Raw genomic sequence first — 17659 nt, 5'->3', positions numbered from 1 at the left:
TGTATCGACACCAATTGGTCACTCCGCAAATCTGGTTACTTTTACATCGCTCTTGAGTGCTGCCTGTATGCGCTTTACATGCAGTAACCCTTTCCCACCTGGGTGGCTCTGCCTCACAGAACTGCTGCTACATAGCTTTGAAGTGTCTACAGCAAAGTTCTCCTGGGGTGTCAACTGACCCGTCTCCCTCCCTGACAGCTCCTTGTATGTGTCTGTTCTCTCTGCAGACTGTGTCAGCTGTGTTGGCTAAGCAATGATAATGAGTTTATCTTCGTGTCATCAAAGTTATTGGCAGGGAACGTTTATATTTCCAAGACTTTTGGCAAATGGAAAGCTTCTGAAAGAAGCTGCCAGAGAGGGTAAAAGACTAAACGTGCTTTTTTTTTTGTAGAAAAAGAAATTGGCTTCCCCCTTTTAAAGAGTGAGCACAACTGCAGTAACTTAACTGAATAAATTCTACTGCAATAGCCTATTTGTAGGGGTATTAACTTTGACATAGTCTGCCATTATAAAACTGCATTTTAAAATAATGGCATTTTCTGCACAGGGAGCGGCAAGGTAGGATCTGAGTTACTAGTTAATGACTAAACATATACACATAGATAGCTGAAGTAGTTGGGTGTGCGTGTTACTTGGCTTTTGTTGCTGTAACTCATGCTCCCTTTATTGCTGTATCTGCCTGAAACCACCAGTAGAGTCTGTATTTTTAGTCATGTCAATAACTTATCCCAAGGCTCATTCTGTCTGTCTGCTGCTGAGTGAAATCAAACAACTGGTTAGCCTTTCCAATTACTGTACTACCTCTTTGTTTACATCAGTGGTTCTCAAACTTTTGCATTGGTGACCGCTTTCATACAGCAAGCCCCTGAGTGAGACCCCCCTTACCTTAAAAACACATTTTTATATTTAACTCTTTTATAAATGTTGGAGGAGAATTGGGGTTTGTGGGTGGAGGCTGGCCTCGTGACCCCCACATAATAACCTCACGATCCCCTCAGGGGTCATGATCCCCAGTTTGAGAACCTCTGGTTTACATGATCTCGGTCCTAGTTTTAACAATGTGCTGTGAGCACCTTCAGGTAGGTGCTGAGCATCTTAATGCCCATTGACCTCAGTGGGTGTTAAGTGCACTTAGCACTTCCCTGGATCAGGCCCTAGATGAGCAGAAGGGTAAATAATGGAGAGTGATATTTAGCCATTTTTAAATGGCTAAATCCTTTCCAGTTTTCATGTTCAGGCATTGGACCAGTTTCTGTTCTATGTAAACTACATCAGTGAGGCTTAAAATATGAGGCAATTAAAATTATTCTGCTGTGATAGGTTCTTCATCAACCCCTCCCTCACTGCATTATTTTCTAATGCTTTGCAACTTGTTCTTGTATCCTATAAATCTTGTAGTATGCAGTGTGGTATATGACTGCTTCCTGTCTGAACAGCAACATTTTTGAACCCCAGGGAGAAAGAGAAAGAGACAGAGTTAATGTTCTCCAGCTGTTATCATAAATGCTACCTCTGCAATTTCACTTCAGTGAAATTTTACTGTGTTTGGTTTTAGATACACAGGATCTAATTCATCCTTATAGAAACCTATTGGTTTCAATGGCTTGCACCAGCAATGAATTTTGGTCAGCACTGAAGCGTTGTAGGACACTGCTGAAAAGGTCAGCTGGTAATAGGGGACCAATAGGAAAGTTTAAAAGTTTTCTGTTGTTCTGACTACGAAAGAGGCACTCTATTTTTATTCTTAAATGTCTAATGATCTCCTGTACAATTTACCCTCATGGTACCCAGGACAGTATAAGATCACTAGCTCTGTTTGTAGCTAGGCCTATGATCTGTTACATTCTTTGAGACTCCAGGCAAATGCCAAAGAATACACGTCACTCACATCCAAAATATGCATGAAGATAGTGACAGAAAGGAAACACCATTTTTTAATACAGATACTGAAATTCCTTTCATTTACTGCCAAATGAGCTACCCCTTCAAAAGAGCCTATGAAGTCAGAAATTTTACCAGCCAGAGATCTGATTTACTCTGGTACGGGTGTTCACATCAATTTTTACTATCAGAACTTATTCTAGAAATGGACCAAGCATGTGTCTTGAAATCTGCACCTTGGAGTGTTTTGTGGGGGAGAAATAGCATTCTAATCCCAGTCTCTAAATTCACCACTCCACATTAGATCCAGAATTGGAATGGGCTTGTGCTTTAGTTCTGGTTTGTCAGCTGAAACCTTGGTTGCAAAGGGACGCTATGTTTGAGGGATGGAGACAATATTTTCCCCAACCTTTTCTCAAATTCTTAGAGCCCTAATTTCAATTCACAAAGTGCCATTTTGTCTTTGGTGAATAGGGATGGGGGACCCTGCACTGGGATGGTCAGCTGTCTCGCCCCTCCCCCCACCGCCCCTCATTCTGTGCAGTAGAGCTTTTGGTGAATGAACCCCTTTAACAACATGCAGGGGGATTATGGGGTTGATGCAGTTAACAGAGATGGGGTACAGGGATTTTATGACTTTTTTTTTTAGGGTGCAGATATCCATGATGGAGGGGGGAAGGTGCGTGAGAGATTTCATATGACATTGTCCTGCTCTATGTAAGGGAGTGGACACCTCCCTGTCACCTCAGTTCCTTTGCTGCCTTCATGTCCTCAGGCTAGATCTTCCCTAATTGTAGTTCCCCCCCCCCCCTTTATAGGTGGTTTGTGTAGAGTGGTATAGGATAGCTTATCATACATGATCTGCCTTTGTCTCAGGAATCTTCGGCCCCTCAGGGGCTCAGCAAAATCCCCGTGAGTTCCTTAAGAGCCTCAAGAGATGCGCCACCTGCTACCAGATCGTGTTGGAGACTGATGCCCACATCCAGTGCCTTCTATTTTAGCAGCAGATGTGCTTGGTAACCCAAGTGCGCAGTTTGCCATGACTTCATTCCCTGCACTAGAAGGGAAAGATGTTTGAGGATCCAAGCTCATCTGTCTTCTCAACACATACAACCTGATACTCTGATGCACTCATTGAGTGTACTGAGGCCAGCCTAAATTACGAGATTCTTTGTCATGGGATTGAAGATATTTTTCTGTTCCAGTCTCAGCTTCACTTTTTCTCATAGGCCCAAGACTGGAATTTCCTTGGCCTTATGCTGGGACAGAATCTTTTACCTCATGCCACTGGTGCTGGCTAAATCAAAAGCAACACCAAAGACCAAACTGGCAACTACCTATTCAGCCCTCAATAGCCTTAACACGGAAGCACCCAGCTCTGTCTCTACTCCTCGTTTGACATAGTTACCCCAGCCACCAACTCAGCATCTAATCTCTGATGCCAATGCCTCTGTCTCAGTTCTACAAGTCCACACAGGTAACAGGTAGGATAATGGAAAAAGGAAATGTCATCAGAGGAGGGATGTAAGCAAAAGGAAAGTGGAAGCACCATCTTTCTGTTCCTTAATACTTGTAGCTCAGTGAAGGCCCCAGGTACTAGCCAATGGCACCACTGCAGTCTCTTCTATGCCCTTACAGAGGGAGAAAGCTCTGCAATGACGTGGGCTCCTCAGTATTTAAGATCTCAGTAATGCCTGCGTTTTTCTCCATGCTGGCCTCTGTTTGGGGGTGGGGGTGGAAGTGAGGGGCACAAATGAGGCTACTAACCAGTCCAAGCACATGCTTCTATGCTGCTTGATTCTGTGCTTGCAGGGCCAGCTCCAGGGTTTTTGCCACCCAAGGGTGCCCCCCCACCCCCAAAAAAGCCACTTCGACGGCTGCTCCAACACCCCTGCTGCTGCTTCGGCAATTCAGCAGCAGGTCTTTCCCTCCGAGAAGGACCAAGGGACCTGCTGCCGAAGAGCCCGACATGCCGCCCCTTTCCATTGGCTGCCCTAAGCACCTGTTTGCTGAGCTGGTGCCTGGAGCCGGCCCTGTGTGCTTGTACTGACTTCTCCAGTCTCAGTCTGGAACTGCCTTCAACCCCTTAGGAGATGAACCTGGAGGGTTTCCCAACTCAACCTCAAGAGCCCCGTCACTTTTTGTCCCTTCAGATCCAGACATCAGGGAAGGATATTGTGCAGGGCCCTCTCAAGCTTCTGAGGTGGCACCACATACCCTTGCTCGAGGCTGTGAGACTAACTCCTTCACTGATCTTGATACTGACTCTGATTCTGTTGCAGATGGCAACCTTCCTTTCCAGCAGTGATACCAGCCCCAGCCCAGACCTTTAAGATGTGTGGGAGAATCTGCCTATATCTGAGAAATGGGATAAGACTCATTCAGAGGAATCTTAAAAATCTCCTTTGGAGGAACATAAGATGGCACCTTAGCAGAAGATCAGATTGGTCCTTCATTTGTTTCCCTTCATGACTAACAGACAGTTTCAGGGACTACTGGGGAGAAAGGGAAATATGCTGTAGTTGCACACTACAGTGTGCCACAGCAGAGACATCTATTGAACTTAATAAAATGCAAACCCTGGAAAAGCTGGTCCTACCCATCAGCTCTGGCCTTCTCAAGCAGGCTAAGGCTGGCTGTCTCCCTCTTCATTCTCATCCCCCTCCTGTATCCAAGAGTGGTAAGATGTATCCTGTATTAGCTGAAGGACACCTCCCTCTGACCAGCTCCATAGGTGAAATGGACAACACAGAAGAGAGTAAGGGGCACAGTGAGATACCTTGTTGGCCCTTCTGATAGGAGGGCATAAGCTGGATGCTTTTGGCAGGATGTTTTACTCATCCAGCTAGTTGTCATACTGTGTCCCATTAATTATGTCCTATGGGATGCCCTGAACCCCACTGGAGTCTTTCCTTGGGGAACAGAAGGAAGCAGCCAGCACCCTGGTCACTGAGGGTCGTGTACTTGCTAGGCAATTTCCAAGAGTGACATATGATGCCTTGGTTCTCTAAGGCCTGGTCTACACTGGGGGGTTCGAACTAAGGTACGCAAGTTCAGCTACGCGAATAGCATAGCTGAACTCGAAGTACCTTAGTTCGAAGTACTTACCCGTCCTCACGGCGCGGGATCGAAGTCCGCAGCTCCCCCGTCGACTCCGCCACCGCCGTTCGCGGTGGTGGAGTTCCGGAGTCGACGGGAGCATGTTCGGAGTTCGAAATATCGAGTCTAGATGAGACGCGATATATCGAACTCCGAGAAGTCGATCGCTACCCGCCGACCCGGGCGGGTAGTATGGACGTACCCTTAGTGTACATTTGCAAAGGAGTACTTGGAATTTAGTGCATGCTTTCACAAGTCACTACCCCTTGGATTTAGCATTGGGCTCCAGTGGTCAGTTTCAGAGAGCTACCCTACTGCCTATGTTAAGCTAAACTCCTTGTCCAGTCATCTCGGTGGAGCACTGCTTGTCAATCTCTGTCAAATGAGGGTACACAGACCTTTGAAAAGTTACTTAACGGTAACTGTTGTTCAAGAATTTCCTGTGCATTCACATTACTTGCCAACCCCCCTCCCCAACTGTGTAATCTTATTTAATGTCGGGACTCTGTGGTTAGAAGGAACTGAGGTGGATGGGAGTGGACTAGGGCAAAGACATCTCCCTCTTGTGAGACTACTTGTGCATCCCCAACAGACACTGCCTTTAAGACAGATTGAATCTTTGTTTGAGACTCTTCTCAAACATGTTCAGTATTGACAACCTCTTATCTGTGACTTGCTTTCTGAAAATTTTAAATCCAAAATTTGAGCTTTTGCTTGGGTGTGACTGATCGCCCTAAATCACAGGGTACTTTGTGTTTCCTGAGTGAAGCTCAGATACTTAGTTACTAATGGTTCATATTTGAAGGATGTAAGTAGCCATGCTGAATTTAGTGGGTCTGCTTGCATGCTTAGAGTTGAGCCTAAACATAAGAGGTTTCAGTTTCAGGATCTGTATGGAGATAACTTTCGAGACACTGCACATCTTTGCAGAAAGTAAATTCACTTTCTGCTAATCTGGCATAAAATTTAAAACTTGTGCTCTGTGAGCATTCATAAAAATAAAGTTGGTCACATGCATCTTCCTGGCAAGCAAACTTGTGTACACAGCTGAAGTGTTTTAAATTAAAAATTTCTTGTTCTTACACAATATTTTTCTGCAGGATTAACCCTACCTCTAAAAATTATTAAACATTCCAAAGTTCAGCTTTTTCAATAATATTTTGTTAAAATATATTTTCTTTTTTCCTTTTGCTCCTGAAGCAATGACTTTTTTAAAAAATGTGCAATCTGAACAAATAATTCACATAACATTATTAATTAAAAAAATCATGAGGCTGAATTTAATTGATAGCTCAGGCAAGAATTGCATGTAGTGCAGACAGTTGCTGTGCAGCTCTCCTATCATACAGTTTTCCTGGTGCACCTCTATGCGCTTGTCTGAACAGTGATTGTCTGGTACTTTTTTTTTTTTTTGGTGATTGACACTAGGAGATGCTGTTGGAAACCCATTCCATGTTCATGGAGCCTGTGACATGGTTCCCATATTTTTCATAGTAATATTATGATAGCTTATGACATAACCATATCTTGCATAAAATACATTTTGATTATGTGAGGTATCCTTGGAAGAGTTATGATTTATTGAATATGATTATCCTATTTGTATGCATGCATCCTTTTTGTATCTAAAGTTAGGAATATTGACTACACATCTGTAGTACAAAAGTGTTTGCTCCTCGGGAACACCCACCCGACAGAATGCGATCAGTCTGGCTTTCTAGCTGGGAACAAGTCAATGGACCAATAGGGAGAACAATAGGTCTTTAAAGATGCTAATTTCCTGCTTTCCTGGGATGCTAGAAACTCATGGCTGCTTTGACACTGCAGAGTCATGTAATTGCGTCACCTGGTACTGGACTCCATGATACAATATCAGTATTTTCCCACAGAGGGTTTGTGTGGGGAACCACACTGGAAAACAAAGGGTTCCCACCAAATGTAAAACTTACTTAAGGCAGGGGAGTGACCTAATCAGCGTTTGTTCTTCACTGAATCCCTGCCCAGGATGACTGCTGTGAACATCTAAGGGCTTGTCAGTCAATTTAGTGGGTCTAGTAAAGACCTGCTAAATCGACCACTGATCATTCTCCTGTACTCCACCGGATCGAGAAGAGTAAGGGGGGTCGACAGGAGAGCGTCTCCAGTCGACACCACGTAGTGTGGACTCTGCGGTAAGTAGATCTAAGCTATGTCAACTTGAGTTACACTATTAACAAGTTGACTTAGCTTAGATGGACTTTCATGCATAATGTAAACAAGGACTAATAAACAAAGACGGGGGGGGGGCGGGAGATAAGGACTGAGCCCAGTCTGGAAAAGGTGTCTGGCCTATGAAGGGAATATCTGAAGTTTTAAGCTGCAACCAGAGCAGCTTGCCTTCAAGAGCCTCTGCAATCTGCCTAAAACAACATTTAGGGTGAGAAATTACTACTTGTAACCAGTTTCTTTAGTAGTTCAAGCTTAGATTGCTTTTTGTTTGATTTGCTAAGTAATCTGCTTTGATCTGTTTGCTAACCCTTATCTCTTAAAATCTATCTTTTGTGGTTAATAAACTTATTTTTGTTTTCTCTGAAACCAGTTTGTGGAATTCATTTGAGGGGCAAAAAGCTGTGCACATCTTCCTCCACATTGAGGGAGGAGGCAAATTTAATGAGCTTACACTGTACAGTTCTCTGTGAAGCTCACAATGATACAATTTTGGGTTTACACTCCAGAGGGGGTGTGCCCTTGAGTGCTGAGCAATTCCCTAGCTGAAGTCTTCCCATGCAGAGCTGATCTAAGTGTCTGTGTCTTTCTGCAACTGGACGTGTCCCTACCTGTGTGTGTGCTGGAGAAGGCTTTAGGGCCTGGCTCAGCAGGACAGTGTAAGGGAGCCCAGGGTGGTGGAACAGGCAGGTTCAGTGGTACCCCAGTACATCAGGTGTCACCCCAGGTGGGGATAACCTGTCACAGAGCCTATTATTGGAGAGTATTCAAAATCTGCCCATATTTCCAGGGTTAGGGTCCTGTTAAGACCGGGGTTCTCGTACTGGGGGTTGGGACCCCTCAGGGGGTTATGAGGTTATTACACGGGGGGGTCATGAACTGTCAGCCTCCACCCCAAACCCTGCTTTGCCTCCAGCATTTATAATGGTGTTAAATTAAAAACACTTTTTTTCTATATTTATAAGGGGGGGAGGGGTTTCACACTCAGAGGCTTGCTATGTGAAAGGAGTTACCAGTACAAAAGTTTGAGAACCACTGTGTTAAGAAGTCATGTCTCACTTTGAAAGTGAGACACCTCAACATGTGGGGGGTGAAACTGAGTAAGCCCTAAACTTTTTGTTCTGAAATGAAGCTAATTGTTGCTCTGCTTTGAAATGCCTGACTTGGAAGAGCATTCTGGGTATTTACATGTAAATGAGTACATCAGGGATCACATCTGGTTGAAAACTGAAACTTCATTCCTGTAAGAAGTTATATTTCAACAATTGTTTTCATCCTGAATTGAGACAAAACAAAATTCCTTTGTCTTTTGTTTAAAAAAATGTTTAGATGTTATGGGATCAAAATATTTCATTTTGACATTGAAATTCTGCAGCTCCTCATGGAAGCTGTAGCTTCATACTGTTTCTGTGGGCTGGGATCCCTGGCCTGGCTGGGTTTCAAATGACCCAATAAACTCTCCCCTCTGAGCTTTTTATGGTGTGCTATGGGAAGTGTAGTATGACCAGGGAGCCTGGTTCAGAGGAGAAATGGGGGCATGATCTCAGGCAAACAGATTGTCTAACTGATTTGAAAGGAATATTTTGTTTTGTTTAGTTAGAAACTTTTCAGTTTGTGAATCCATTTGGGTTGACTTGTTGTGATAATTAGGATAAATTTGGAGGCCCAATTGTGAGCTCAACTGTGAAAAGTATGTGAAAGTTCATAAGATGTCACAATAACCTATAACAACAAATGTTGCTGGGGAAGGGCTATGTTATGACCATGCCTAGTGAACAAGAATAGCGTGGGACCAGAAATCAGTGAACCAAAACTGGTGTGTTGGAAACCAGGCCTAATTGGTGGATGAAATGAGAGGACGGGCTGTTCTACCCACCACTCTTTTGGGGGTACTTTTTAAAAAAAAACAAAAGACTTTTGGGAGAAAAATTGTTTACTGGTACATGCTTCACTGTCCTTCTGTTGTCTCTTCCTCTCCCCCCCCCCCCACTCTGGGGACCCCAACCTTCTTCATCCTGATCTTGAGAGATGTCCTGATCAGGCTGGGACAGAAAAAGAGACCCTGATTACATTGCTGCTTCTGTATCTCAAACACCATATGGGATAAAATGGGGACTCCTAACAACAGAAATACCAACAGTTCCAGCTCGTCTCAACTAACTTCTCTTTTCCCCAAATGGAAAGTTATTGCCATATAAGAGAGAGTCAAAGAAGGGAGTTTCCCTTTAGATGGGGAGAGTTTTTAGAAGGAAAAAGGGAACAAGGGATGTTGCTAAATGAAAGCCTTATTTAATACTTTACATTTCAAATGCTTTAACTGTTTCTTTTCTGAATCTTTAATAAAAGGGATGCTCAAGGGTATGTTTCTCTAATACTAAGCAGGCTAAGGTCTCTGTATACCAAAACCCAGACCTCTATTCCAACTGTTTAATGTTGGATAGGGACTAGGTTATGTTTACACCTTTTGCCCATTTATTCCATGTAAATTAATATGGCTGACCCTAATCAAAACATTTTGTCTGTTTTCCCAATAGAGAATTGAAAACTTTCAGCAAAACAAGCTAACCATGAAAAACTGATTTTATTGAAACTGTGGTTTCCATCGATAAAATACTTGAATGGAAAATTCTTGGCCAGCTCTAACCGTCCAGTTTTAGAATCTCTGGTGCAGATGACTGGGAGCGCACACTTAATACAAGGAGGGCTGTATGCACAAAGGTGGCTTTAAGGTCATGGCGTGAGATCCAGTGGGTAATGCACTACTTCTCTAGAAATGACCTTTAAGTTAACTAACCCAAACCGTCTCACCCAGAAAAATTTGATCTATATGCCTGATTCTACTCTGGATAAGACTGACCTGTGAAGATGCTTCCTCTTCAGGAGGGAAATGGATTGCAGGGCCCTACCATTATTGGTAGCACTTGTCCTCCAATCTGTGTTTGGGAAATTAGTCTCCCATGATCACATTCCTAGTAGTGTTTGTTTCATTAAAAATATTAGAGGTCTCTACCCATATCCACATTTGATCCATTCCATCAATTCTAATTTCTTTATAGTCTACCTCATCATTAATGTACAATGCTACTCCTCTTTCCTGATCACATGTATTCTAGTCATGACTACTATTATCCCTATAATATCTGGTATCGCTTCCTGCAGCAGTAGTTCTAGTTCCTTCATTTTTTTAATCCACACTCCTTGCATTGGTATACAGACATCTTAGATGTTTCTGCCTGGTTTCATCCAGGTTCCTCACTCGATTAGCTACAGTCATTTTACTGCCAGCTTGGCAGTATCTTTCCTCTTGTTGTCCATTCTATTACCCTAAGTTCTTTTCTTCATTGCTGTGTCCTATTTTACTTGATTTTCCTCTCAGTCAATATCAGAATCAGGCCCAGAGATTACATGAGCATCTCTCAGTAGACCCCTATATTCCTAGTTTAAAACTCTTTAATCAGTTGTGCTAGCCTCCGTCTCTCAAATCTATTTGCCTCCCTACTCAGGAAGAGAACAGTCCTCTGTCTGTGAATGCTTTCCAGTAGTCAAACATCCCAAAGCTCTCCTCTCGTAGCACCATTGCCTGAGCCATTTGTTGATCATCATAATCTTGACTCACCTTCACTCTCTTCTAAGAGGGACAGGTAGAATCCCACTGAAGATCACTTGAGTCTCCATTTCTTTAAGACTTTTCCTCAGCCTGGCATAGACTTCCTTGATGTATCCCAGGAAGAATCTAGCTGTATCATTTGTTCCCACGTGAAGGACAGTCTTTCCTGCTCCCATTAGGAACTTCTTCAGCTTCAGAGCCACATCCCATATCTTAGCTCCTAGAAGACAGCACACCCTTCTGTTCTCTGGATCAGCTTTGATGACAGGCTTGTCTGTTCTTCATAGTAGGGAGTCTTCAATCATGTAGACCTGCCTCTTCCTGATGTTGGTACGATTCTCTGGCCTTGTTTCTGGCTGCAAGTAATCTTGTCTTCTGTGACTGATCCTCTGTTCTCCTGGGGTTCCCAAGTCTGGCTATTCCATTATTTCTTATGGGAGTAGCCACTTGTGACACTACACCCCATATTCTTCATGGAGATAATGTTATGATCTGAATATGGCATAGTTAAGATGTTCTATGCAAGATGGGTCATGTGAGAGATCATTGGAAAGGTTATGATTTACAGAATGTGATTATTCTATTTGTATCATTTCTGTATCTGAAGTTAGTCAATATTCCTATGTATCAATTGCAAAAGTGTTTGCACCTGGGGAACGCCCACCAGACAAAATGGACTCAGTCTGGCTGGTTAGTCAATAAACCATTAGGGAGAATAGGACTTTGAAAATGCTAATCTCCAACCTTCCTGAGAAGTTTCCCGAGATGCTGCTTTGACACTGCAGGGTCATATGATCATGTCACCTGGTACTGGACCCCATCTTGACCTGCTAGTATTTTTTCCAAATAAAGGGGTGGAGATGAAACTGGCAAATAAAGGATTACCGCCACATGTAAATCCTATTTAACTCACTCCCAAGTATTAATCAGGGTTGGTTCTTCACTGAATCCCCATCCAAGAAGACTGCTTAAAAACACCTAAGACTGAACTGGGGAAGAGCTGGACCCAGGTTAGAAGGTGCCTCGCCTATGAAGGGAATATCTGGAATTCTAAGCTGCAAGCAAAATAAATTTGTCGTAGGGGATCTCTCTGCAACCTGCTTAAAACAACATTTGGGATGAGAAGTGACTACTTGTAGCCAGTTTCTTTAGTGTATTAAGCTTAATTTGCGTGCTTGCTTTATTTGCTCAGTAATCTACCTTGATCAGTTTGCTATCCCTTATAATCACTTAAAATGTCACAGATTGAAGTGTCACTAGAGGAGGTTTTGGTTTTAATTGATAAACTCAACATTAACAAGTCACCGGGACCAGATGGCATTCACCCAAGAGTTCTGAAAACTCAAATGTGAAGTTGCGGAACTATTAACTAAGGTTGTAACCTGTCCTTTAAATCGGCTTCGGTACCCAATGACTGGAAGTTAGCTAATGTAACGCCAATATTTAAAAAGGGCTCCGGGGTGATCCTGGCAATTACAGACCGGTAAGTCTAACATCGGTACCGGGCAAATTAGTTGAAACAATAGTTAAGAATAAAATTGTCAGACACATAGAAAAACATAAACTGTTGAGCAATAGTCAACATGGTTTCTGTAAAGGGAAATGATGTCTTACTAATCTATTAGAGTTCTTTGAAGGGGTCAACAAACATGTGGACAAGGGGGATCCGGTGGACATAGTATACTTAGATTTCCAGAAAGCCTTTGACAAGGTCCCTCACCAAAGGCTCTTACGTAAATTAAGCTGTCACGGGATAAAAGGGAAGGTCCTTTCATGGATTGAGAACTGGTTAAAGGACAGGGAACAAAGGGTAGGAATTAATGGTAAATTCTCAGAATGGAGAGGGGTAACTAGTGGTGTTCCCCAAGGGTCAGTCCTAAGACCAATCCTATTCAATTTATTCATAAATGACCTGGAGAAAGGGGTAAACAGTGAGGTGGCAAAGTTTGCAGATGATACTAAACTGCTCAAGATAGTTAAGACCAAAGCAGATTGTGAAGAACTTCAAAAAGATCTCACAAAACTAAGTGATTGGGCAAGAAAATGGCAAATGAAATTTAATGTGGATAAATGTAAAGTAATGCACATTGGAAAAAATAACCCCAACTATACATACAACATGATGGGGGCTAATTTAGCTACAACGAGTCAGGAAAAAGATCTTGGAGTCATCGTGGATAGTTCTCTGAAGATGTCCACGCAGTGTGCAGAGGCGGTCAAAAAAGCAAACAGGATGTTAGGAATCATTAAAAAGGGGATAGAAAATAAGACTGAGAATATATTATTGCCCTTATATAAATCCATGGTACGCCCACATCTCGAATACTGTGTACAGGTGTGGTCTCCTCACCTCAAAAAAGATATACTGGCACTAGAAAAGGTTCAGAAAAGGGCAACTAAAATGATTAGGGGTTTGGAGAGGGTCCCATACGAGGAAAGATTAAAGAGGCTAGGACTCTTCAGCTTGGAAAAGAGAAGACTAAGTGGGGATATGATAGAGGTATGTAAAATCATGAGTGATGTTGAGAAAGTGGATAAGGAAAAGTTATTTATTTATTCCCATAATACAAGAACTAGGGGTCACCAAATGAAATTAATAGGCAGCAGGTTTAAAACAAATAAAAGGAAGTTCTTCACGCAGCGCACAGTCAACTTGTGGAACTCCTTACTTGAGGAGGTTGTGAAGGCTAGGACTATAACAATGTTTAAAAGGGGACTGGATAAATTCATGGTGGCTAAGTCTATAAATGGCTATTAGCCAGGATGGGTAAGAATGGTGTCCCTAGCCTCTGTCCATCAGAGGATGGAGATGGATGGCAGGAGAGAGATCTCTTGATCATTGCCTGTTAGGTTCACTCCCTCTGGGGCACCTGGCATTGGCCACTGTCGGTAGACAGATACTGGGCTAGATGGACCTTTGGTCTGACCCGGTACGGCCATTCTTATGTTCTTATGTTCTAATCTATCCTTTGTAGTTAATAACTTTGTTTTGTTTTCTAAAACCCAGTTTGCACAATTCATAACGTAGGGGGCAAAAGGCTGTGCATATCTTCCTCCACATTGAGAGGGAGTGAATTTCATGAACTTATGCTGTATAGTTTTCTGTGCAGAGCAAGACAACACAATTTTGGGTTTACACTCCAGAGGGGGTATGCACTTGAGTGCTGGGTGATCCCAGAGCTGAGTCTTCCCACCAAGAGCTGATCAGTGTCTGTGACTTTTTTGCAGCTGGGTGTGGCCCTACCTGTGTCCGTGTGCACGTGTGTTGGAGGAGGCTTGAGGGCCTGGCTCAGCAGGACAGGGTGAGGGAGCTCAAGCTGGTAGAATAGGTAGGCTCAGTGGGACCCCAGTGCATCAGGTGGCACTCGGGGGGGGCAACCTATCACACTGCTCTTTTCTTTTTCTTGCCTTTCCACCTCCTCTTGTTGCCTGCATTTTCCAGCTCAGCAAACCTGTTCCTCAGCTGTATCTCTCCTTCATTAGCCAGTCTTTTCCTTTGCCTTGTTCTCATAGTCACATGCTACTTTCTTCATCAAGCATTCTACCCTCAGTTTTCTGGTCCAGCGTGTGTCTGAAAGTCTTGAGGTTTCCTTTCAGCCTTCCTCTCCATCATCTGCTCAAATCCCCTTTGAAACTCAACCACAGTTTCTAGCTGCATCTCCAAACCTCAGATCTTCTCTTCCATCCTCTGTAGCTGCCATAGTCTTTCCCCCGCGATCTTTTGTCAAGAAGGAAAAACAAGAACCCAATCCCGTTCTCACAAAAAAATCCATTCTCCCCAAGCTCCCCTGTTTTTAGCTCTGGTTCAGATCCTGCTGCCAGTTACATCAAGGACAGAACTTGTTCGACTTGTGCTTGGTTGGATACTTTAAGTAAAAGGTATGAGTTGGATGGAGCTTTGGAGAAGGTCTAGGTCAGTTTCTTTAAATCTGAACTGGTTCTCCCTATCCCCAAATGTTAGTTATGGTGATGGTGATAAGCTGAGGTGCCCTAGCAGTGGGGTAGAAGTTCTAGGAGGAAGATGGTTTTCAACCTGTTCCATAGTATGACCCTGTGTTACAAAGTTTTTGGCCTTTTCCATTTAATTTAATTTTAAAGAAGGGAGGCTGCTCATGACCACTTCGCCTTCCCTCCAACTTTGCAACCCTGTCGGCTGAGAACCCATGTTCTAGGACAAATATTTTTCTTTTGATAAACTTCCCCTATGGATTATATCAATGTACCCTATATGTTTAGGATGCATAACTGGCACAGAGGCAATGATAATTGGGAATGTTTAAACTTTTTTCTTTTATGACTCTTTATGATCAATGAAGTCCTTGACTAAAAATGCAGTCTTAGGGTCTGATCCTATAGATAGGTGCATAGAAGACCATTTAACTTACAAATTGTATACTGAATATTGCATTGACTGCCATGGTTTTTACTCTGGTCTCAGTTCTGTCCTAGTACATGTCTTCTGGATCAGGGTCTGGACATGCATTATTGGTGTAGCAACCTGCATACCGAAACACACAGTACAGTGGCACTTCTGAATTGCAGAGTAGAGTCATGTTTAGATTAACATAGACATTACATTCTTGCTGCAGTACAGTAAATGGTAATCCTATATCTAACCTGAGCTATATATTCCAGGGAATTAATGGCATGGAGTACTAGTAAATCCTCCTAAAAATCTTTCTTGGAGGAAAGAAAGAGGAAACAGGAAGTTCTCTCTCGTGCTTGTGTTTGAATCAGGAAATTCCTGTCTACAGCTACATAAATTTGTCTCATTAATGTTTTAAATCATGTGAAGTGTCTCTTTCTCTCTCTGGGACTTATGGACAAGTGATTCACACTGGGAGTTTTGTTTTTTGTGGAATTGTATATTTACGAGCACATCTCTGGGCTCTGAATGTCCAGGTTTATTAGACCACAGCCAAATGATTAAATGGGTTTATTTTGTCAGAAGGAGACAGTGTTATGTTGCTTTGCTCCATAAATTTAATTCTCTGATGCAGCAGAAATGAGTTTGCCCTGAAAACTGGAGCTTGCATTTAGCTGCTTACAGTTGAGTGTAGTCCCCATAATAAATTTCTTGGGTCAGATTTTGGCCCTAGCTATGTCCTCCATCACAGTGGTCTGGTCTCACCGAGAGGTTGTGCATGCTCCCCTGAAGACTCCCAGACCTTGGGCAGTATAGGACTGAATTTACAGTCTCCTCTTCATAAGGTTGTGCTGGAGGAGGAGTGGCTAGAGTGCTTTGCCTTCTAACTATTCTGGACTGGGGTGTAGATACCCAGGTAATCATGATATTGTTACACTTTGATCTGTCCACGTGTAGTTAGTATATTGCTTGGATTGCAAACTACATAAGGACCATAATGAAGAGGTAGCATCAACATATCAAGCTGGAGGGAATGTGTTGTAATGAACTGCCATGTTAGACCCCATTTTAAATATCTCTGACCTGGAAGAAGAATTAAACAGCACGTTAATGACAGCTGGTCATGCTATGTAAGGAGGAGTTCTGAACATCAGTGTGAACAGAACTAATGTAAAGGGGGTGGAGAGGCTGGAAACATTGGCAGAACACCACAGTTCTCTTCTCCGATGGAGAGAGTCTAAATGCTTTGTATGGGATTTACCCCCACCTTCCCTCCCCACCTGTCCTGATATCAGTAATACAGAATGAGAGTTTGGAGTAAAAGATAGCAAAGTACTGCCTCACCACAATGCAAAACCATGTATTAAAAAACAGGATATGTTTGGGGCTGTGCTTGAAGAGGTAGGTATCGTGTGACAAAGCATGGTGTCTATATAGCTTTGATGTGACTTCATCTGGAACACTGAAATAATCTAACTAGCACAGTATCAGAAAGATGACATCATTAGGGAGTCTGTAGAAGAGCAGAAGGAATTAATTTGATTGTGTATGTGTGTTAAAACGTCAATAAATGACTCAAAGGATATACGAGTATACAAATGTTTTAAGAGTGTAAACACTAGGGATTGCAGAACTACTCATGATTGTATGACTTCTTTATGAATTGAAGGAATGAAACTAAGAAAGCGTGCATGTAGAACTTATTTATTGATATTGTTTAGGAATGCCAGTCATTGACCAGGAGCCCCTTGTGCTTGGTAATGAACAAACTTGAGACAGGCAGTCCCTGGCCGAAATTGCTTATAATCAAAGTATAAAACAGACAAGCATGCTGAACGACAAGGAGATCTTCTTTAACTCTATTTTTCATAAATTTTGTTTAGTATATTAAACTATATTTGAGGGAGCTTTTTTATCAGTGTCACAAATGTAATTACTTTTTTATCAAGTTGATGATCAGTAATAGGTTCTGAAATGTGAAATATAATTAAATTGTGGAAACTATTGTTCTACTGAAGATCATGTCTTTTTTTGAATTTCCAGCTCTTGGAATTAAGAGGGATGGGTATAAATGCCCCAAAACAGGGAGCATGCATTTAAAATGTTGCTCAGTTACAATCCATAATGGTGCTAGCTCTCAGGCAATCAGAAAGCTTCTGCTTTCCTGGTGTCTCATGTTGCTGCTTTCCTATGAATTTCAGTAGTAGTAAATGAGAAGTGTTTGGACAGTTGTGTGCAGTGTGCAATGGGATTGTATAGATTGCTACAATTGACTGGATCATTGAAAAGTTTGACAGTGGCCATTATATGAACTTCTTCCTGTTCCCACTGAACTCTCATTCAGTGTCTTTTTCACATAGTGTTGGACAGTTTAGGCAGATACAGACAGTAAAACGTCACTAGCACACTTCCTAACTAAACCTGGCCGTACCTTGAGCATTGTTGAAAGTCAAAAAACTGAAGTACGGCAGTGATTTCACTTCGTTCTGAAGTGACTAGGG

The 17659-nt window shown here is 42.6% G+C and overlaps 1 protein-coding gene across 2 annotated transcripts in view; it reads left to right on the top strand.

The window, feature by feature from the left end:
- FBXL7 (F-box and leucine rich repeat protein 7) overlaps positions 1-17659 on the top strand; it is a 367222-nt gene that overhangs the window by 904 nt on the left and 348659 nt on the right. The gene's annotated exons all lie outside the window — the stretch shown is intronic.

This window comes from Mauremys mutica, chromosome 2 (genome assembly GCF_020497125.1).
Source record: "Mauremys mutica isolate MM-2020 ecotype Southern chromosome 2, ASM2049712v1, whole genome shotgun sequence".
In the NCBI taxonomy this organism is placed as follows: domain Eukaryota; kingdom Metazoa; phylum Chordata; order Testudines; family Geoemydidae; genus Mauremys; species Mauremys mutica.
This window is presented reverse-complemented; position numbering and strand designations above follow the sequence as displayed.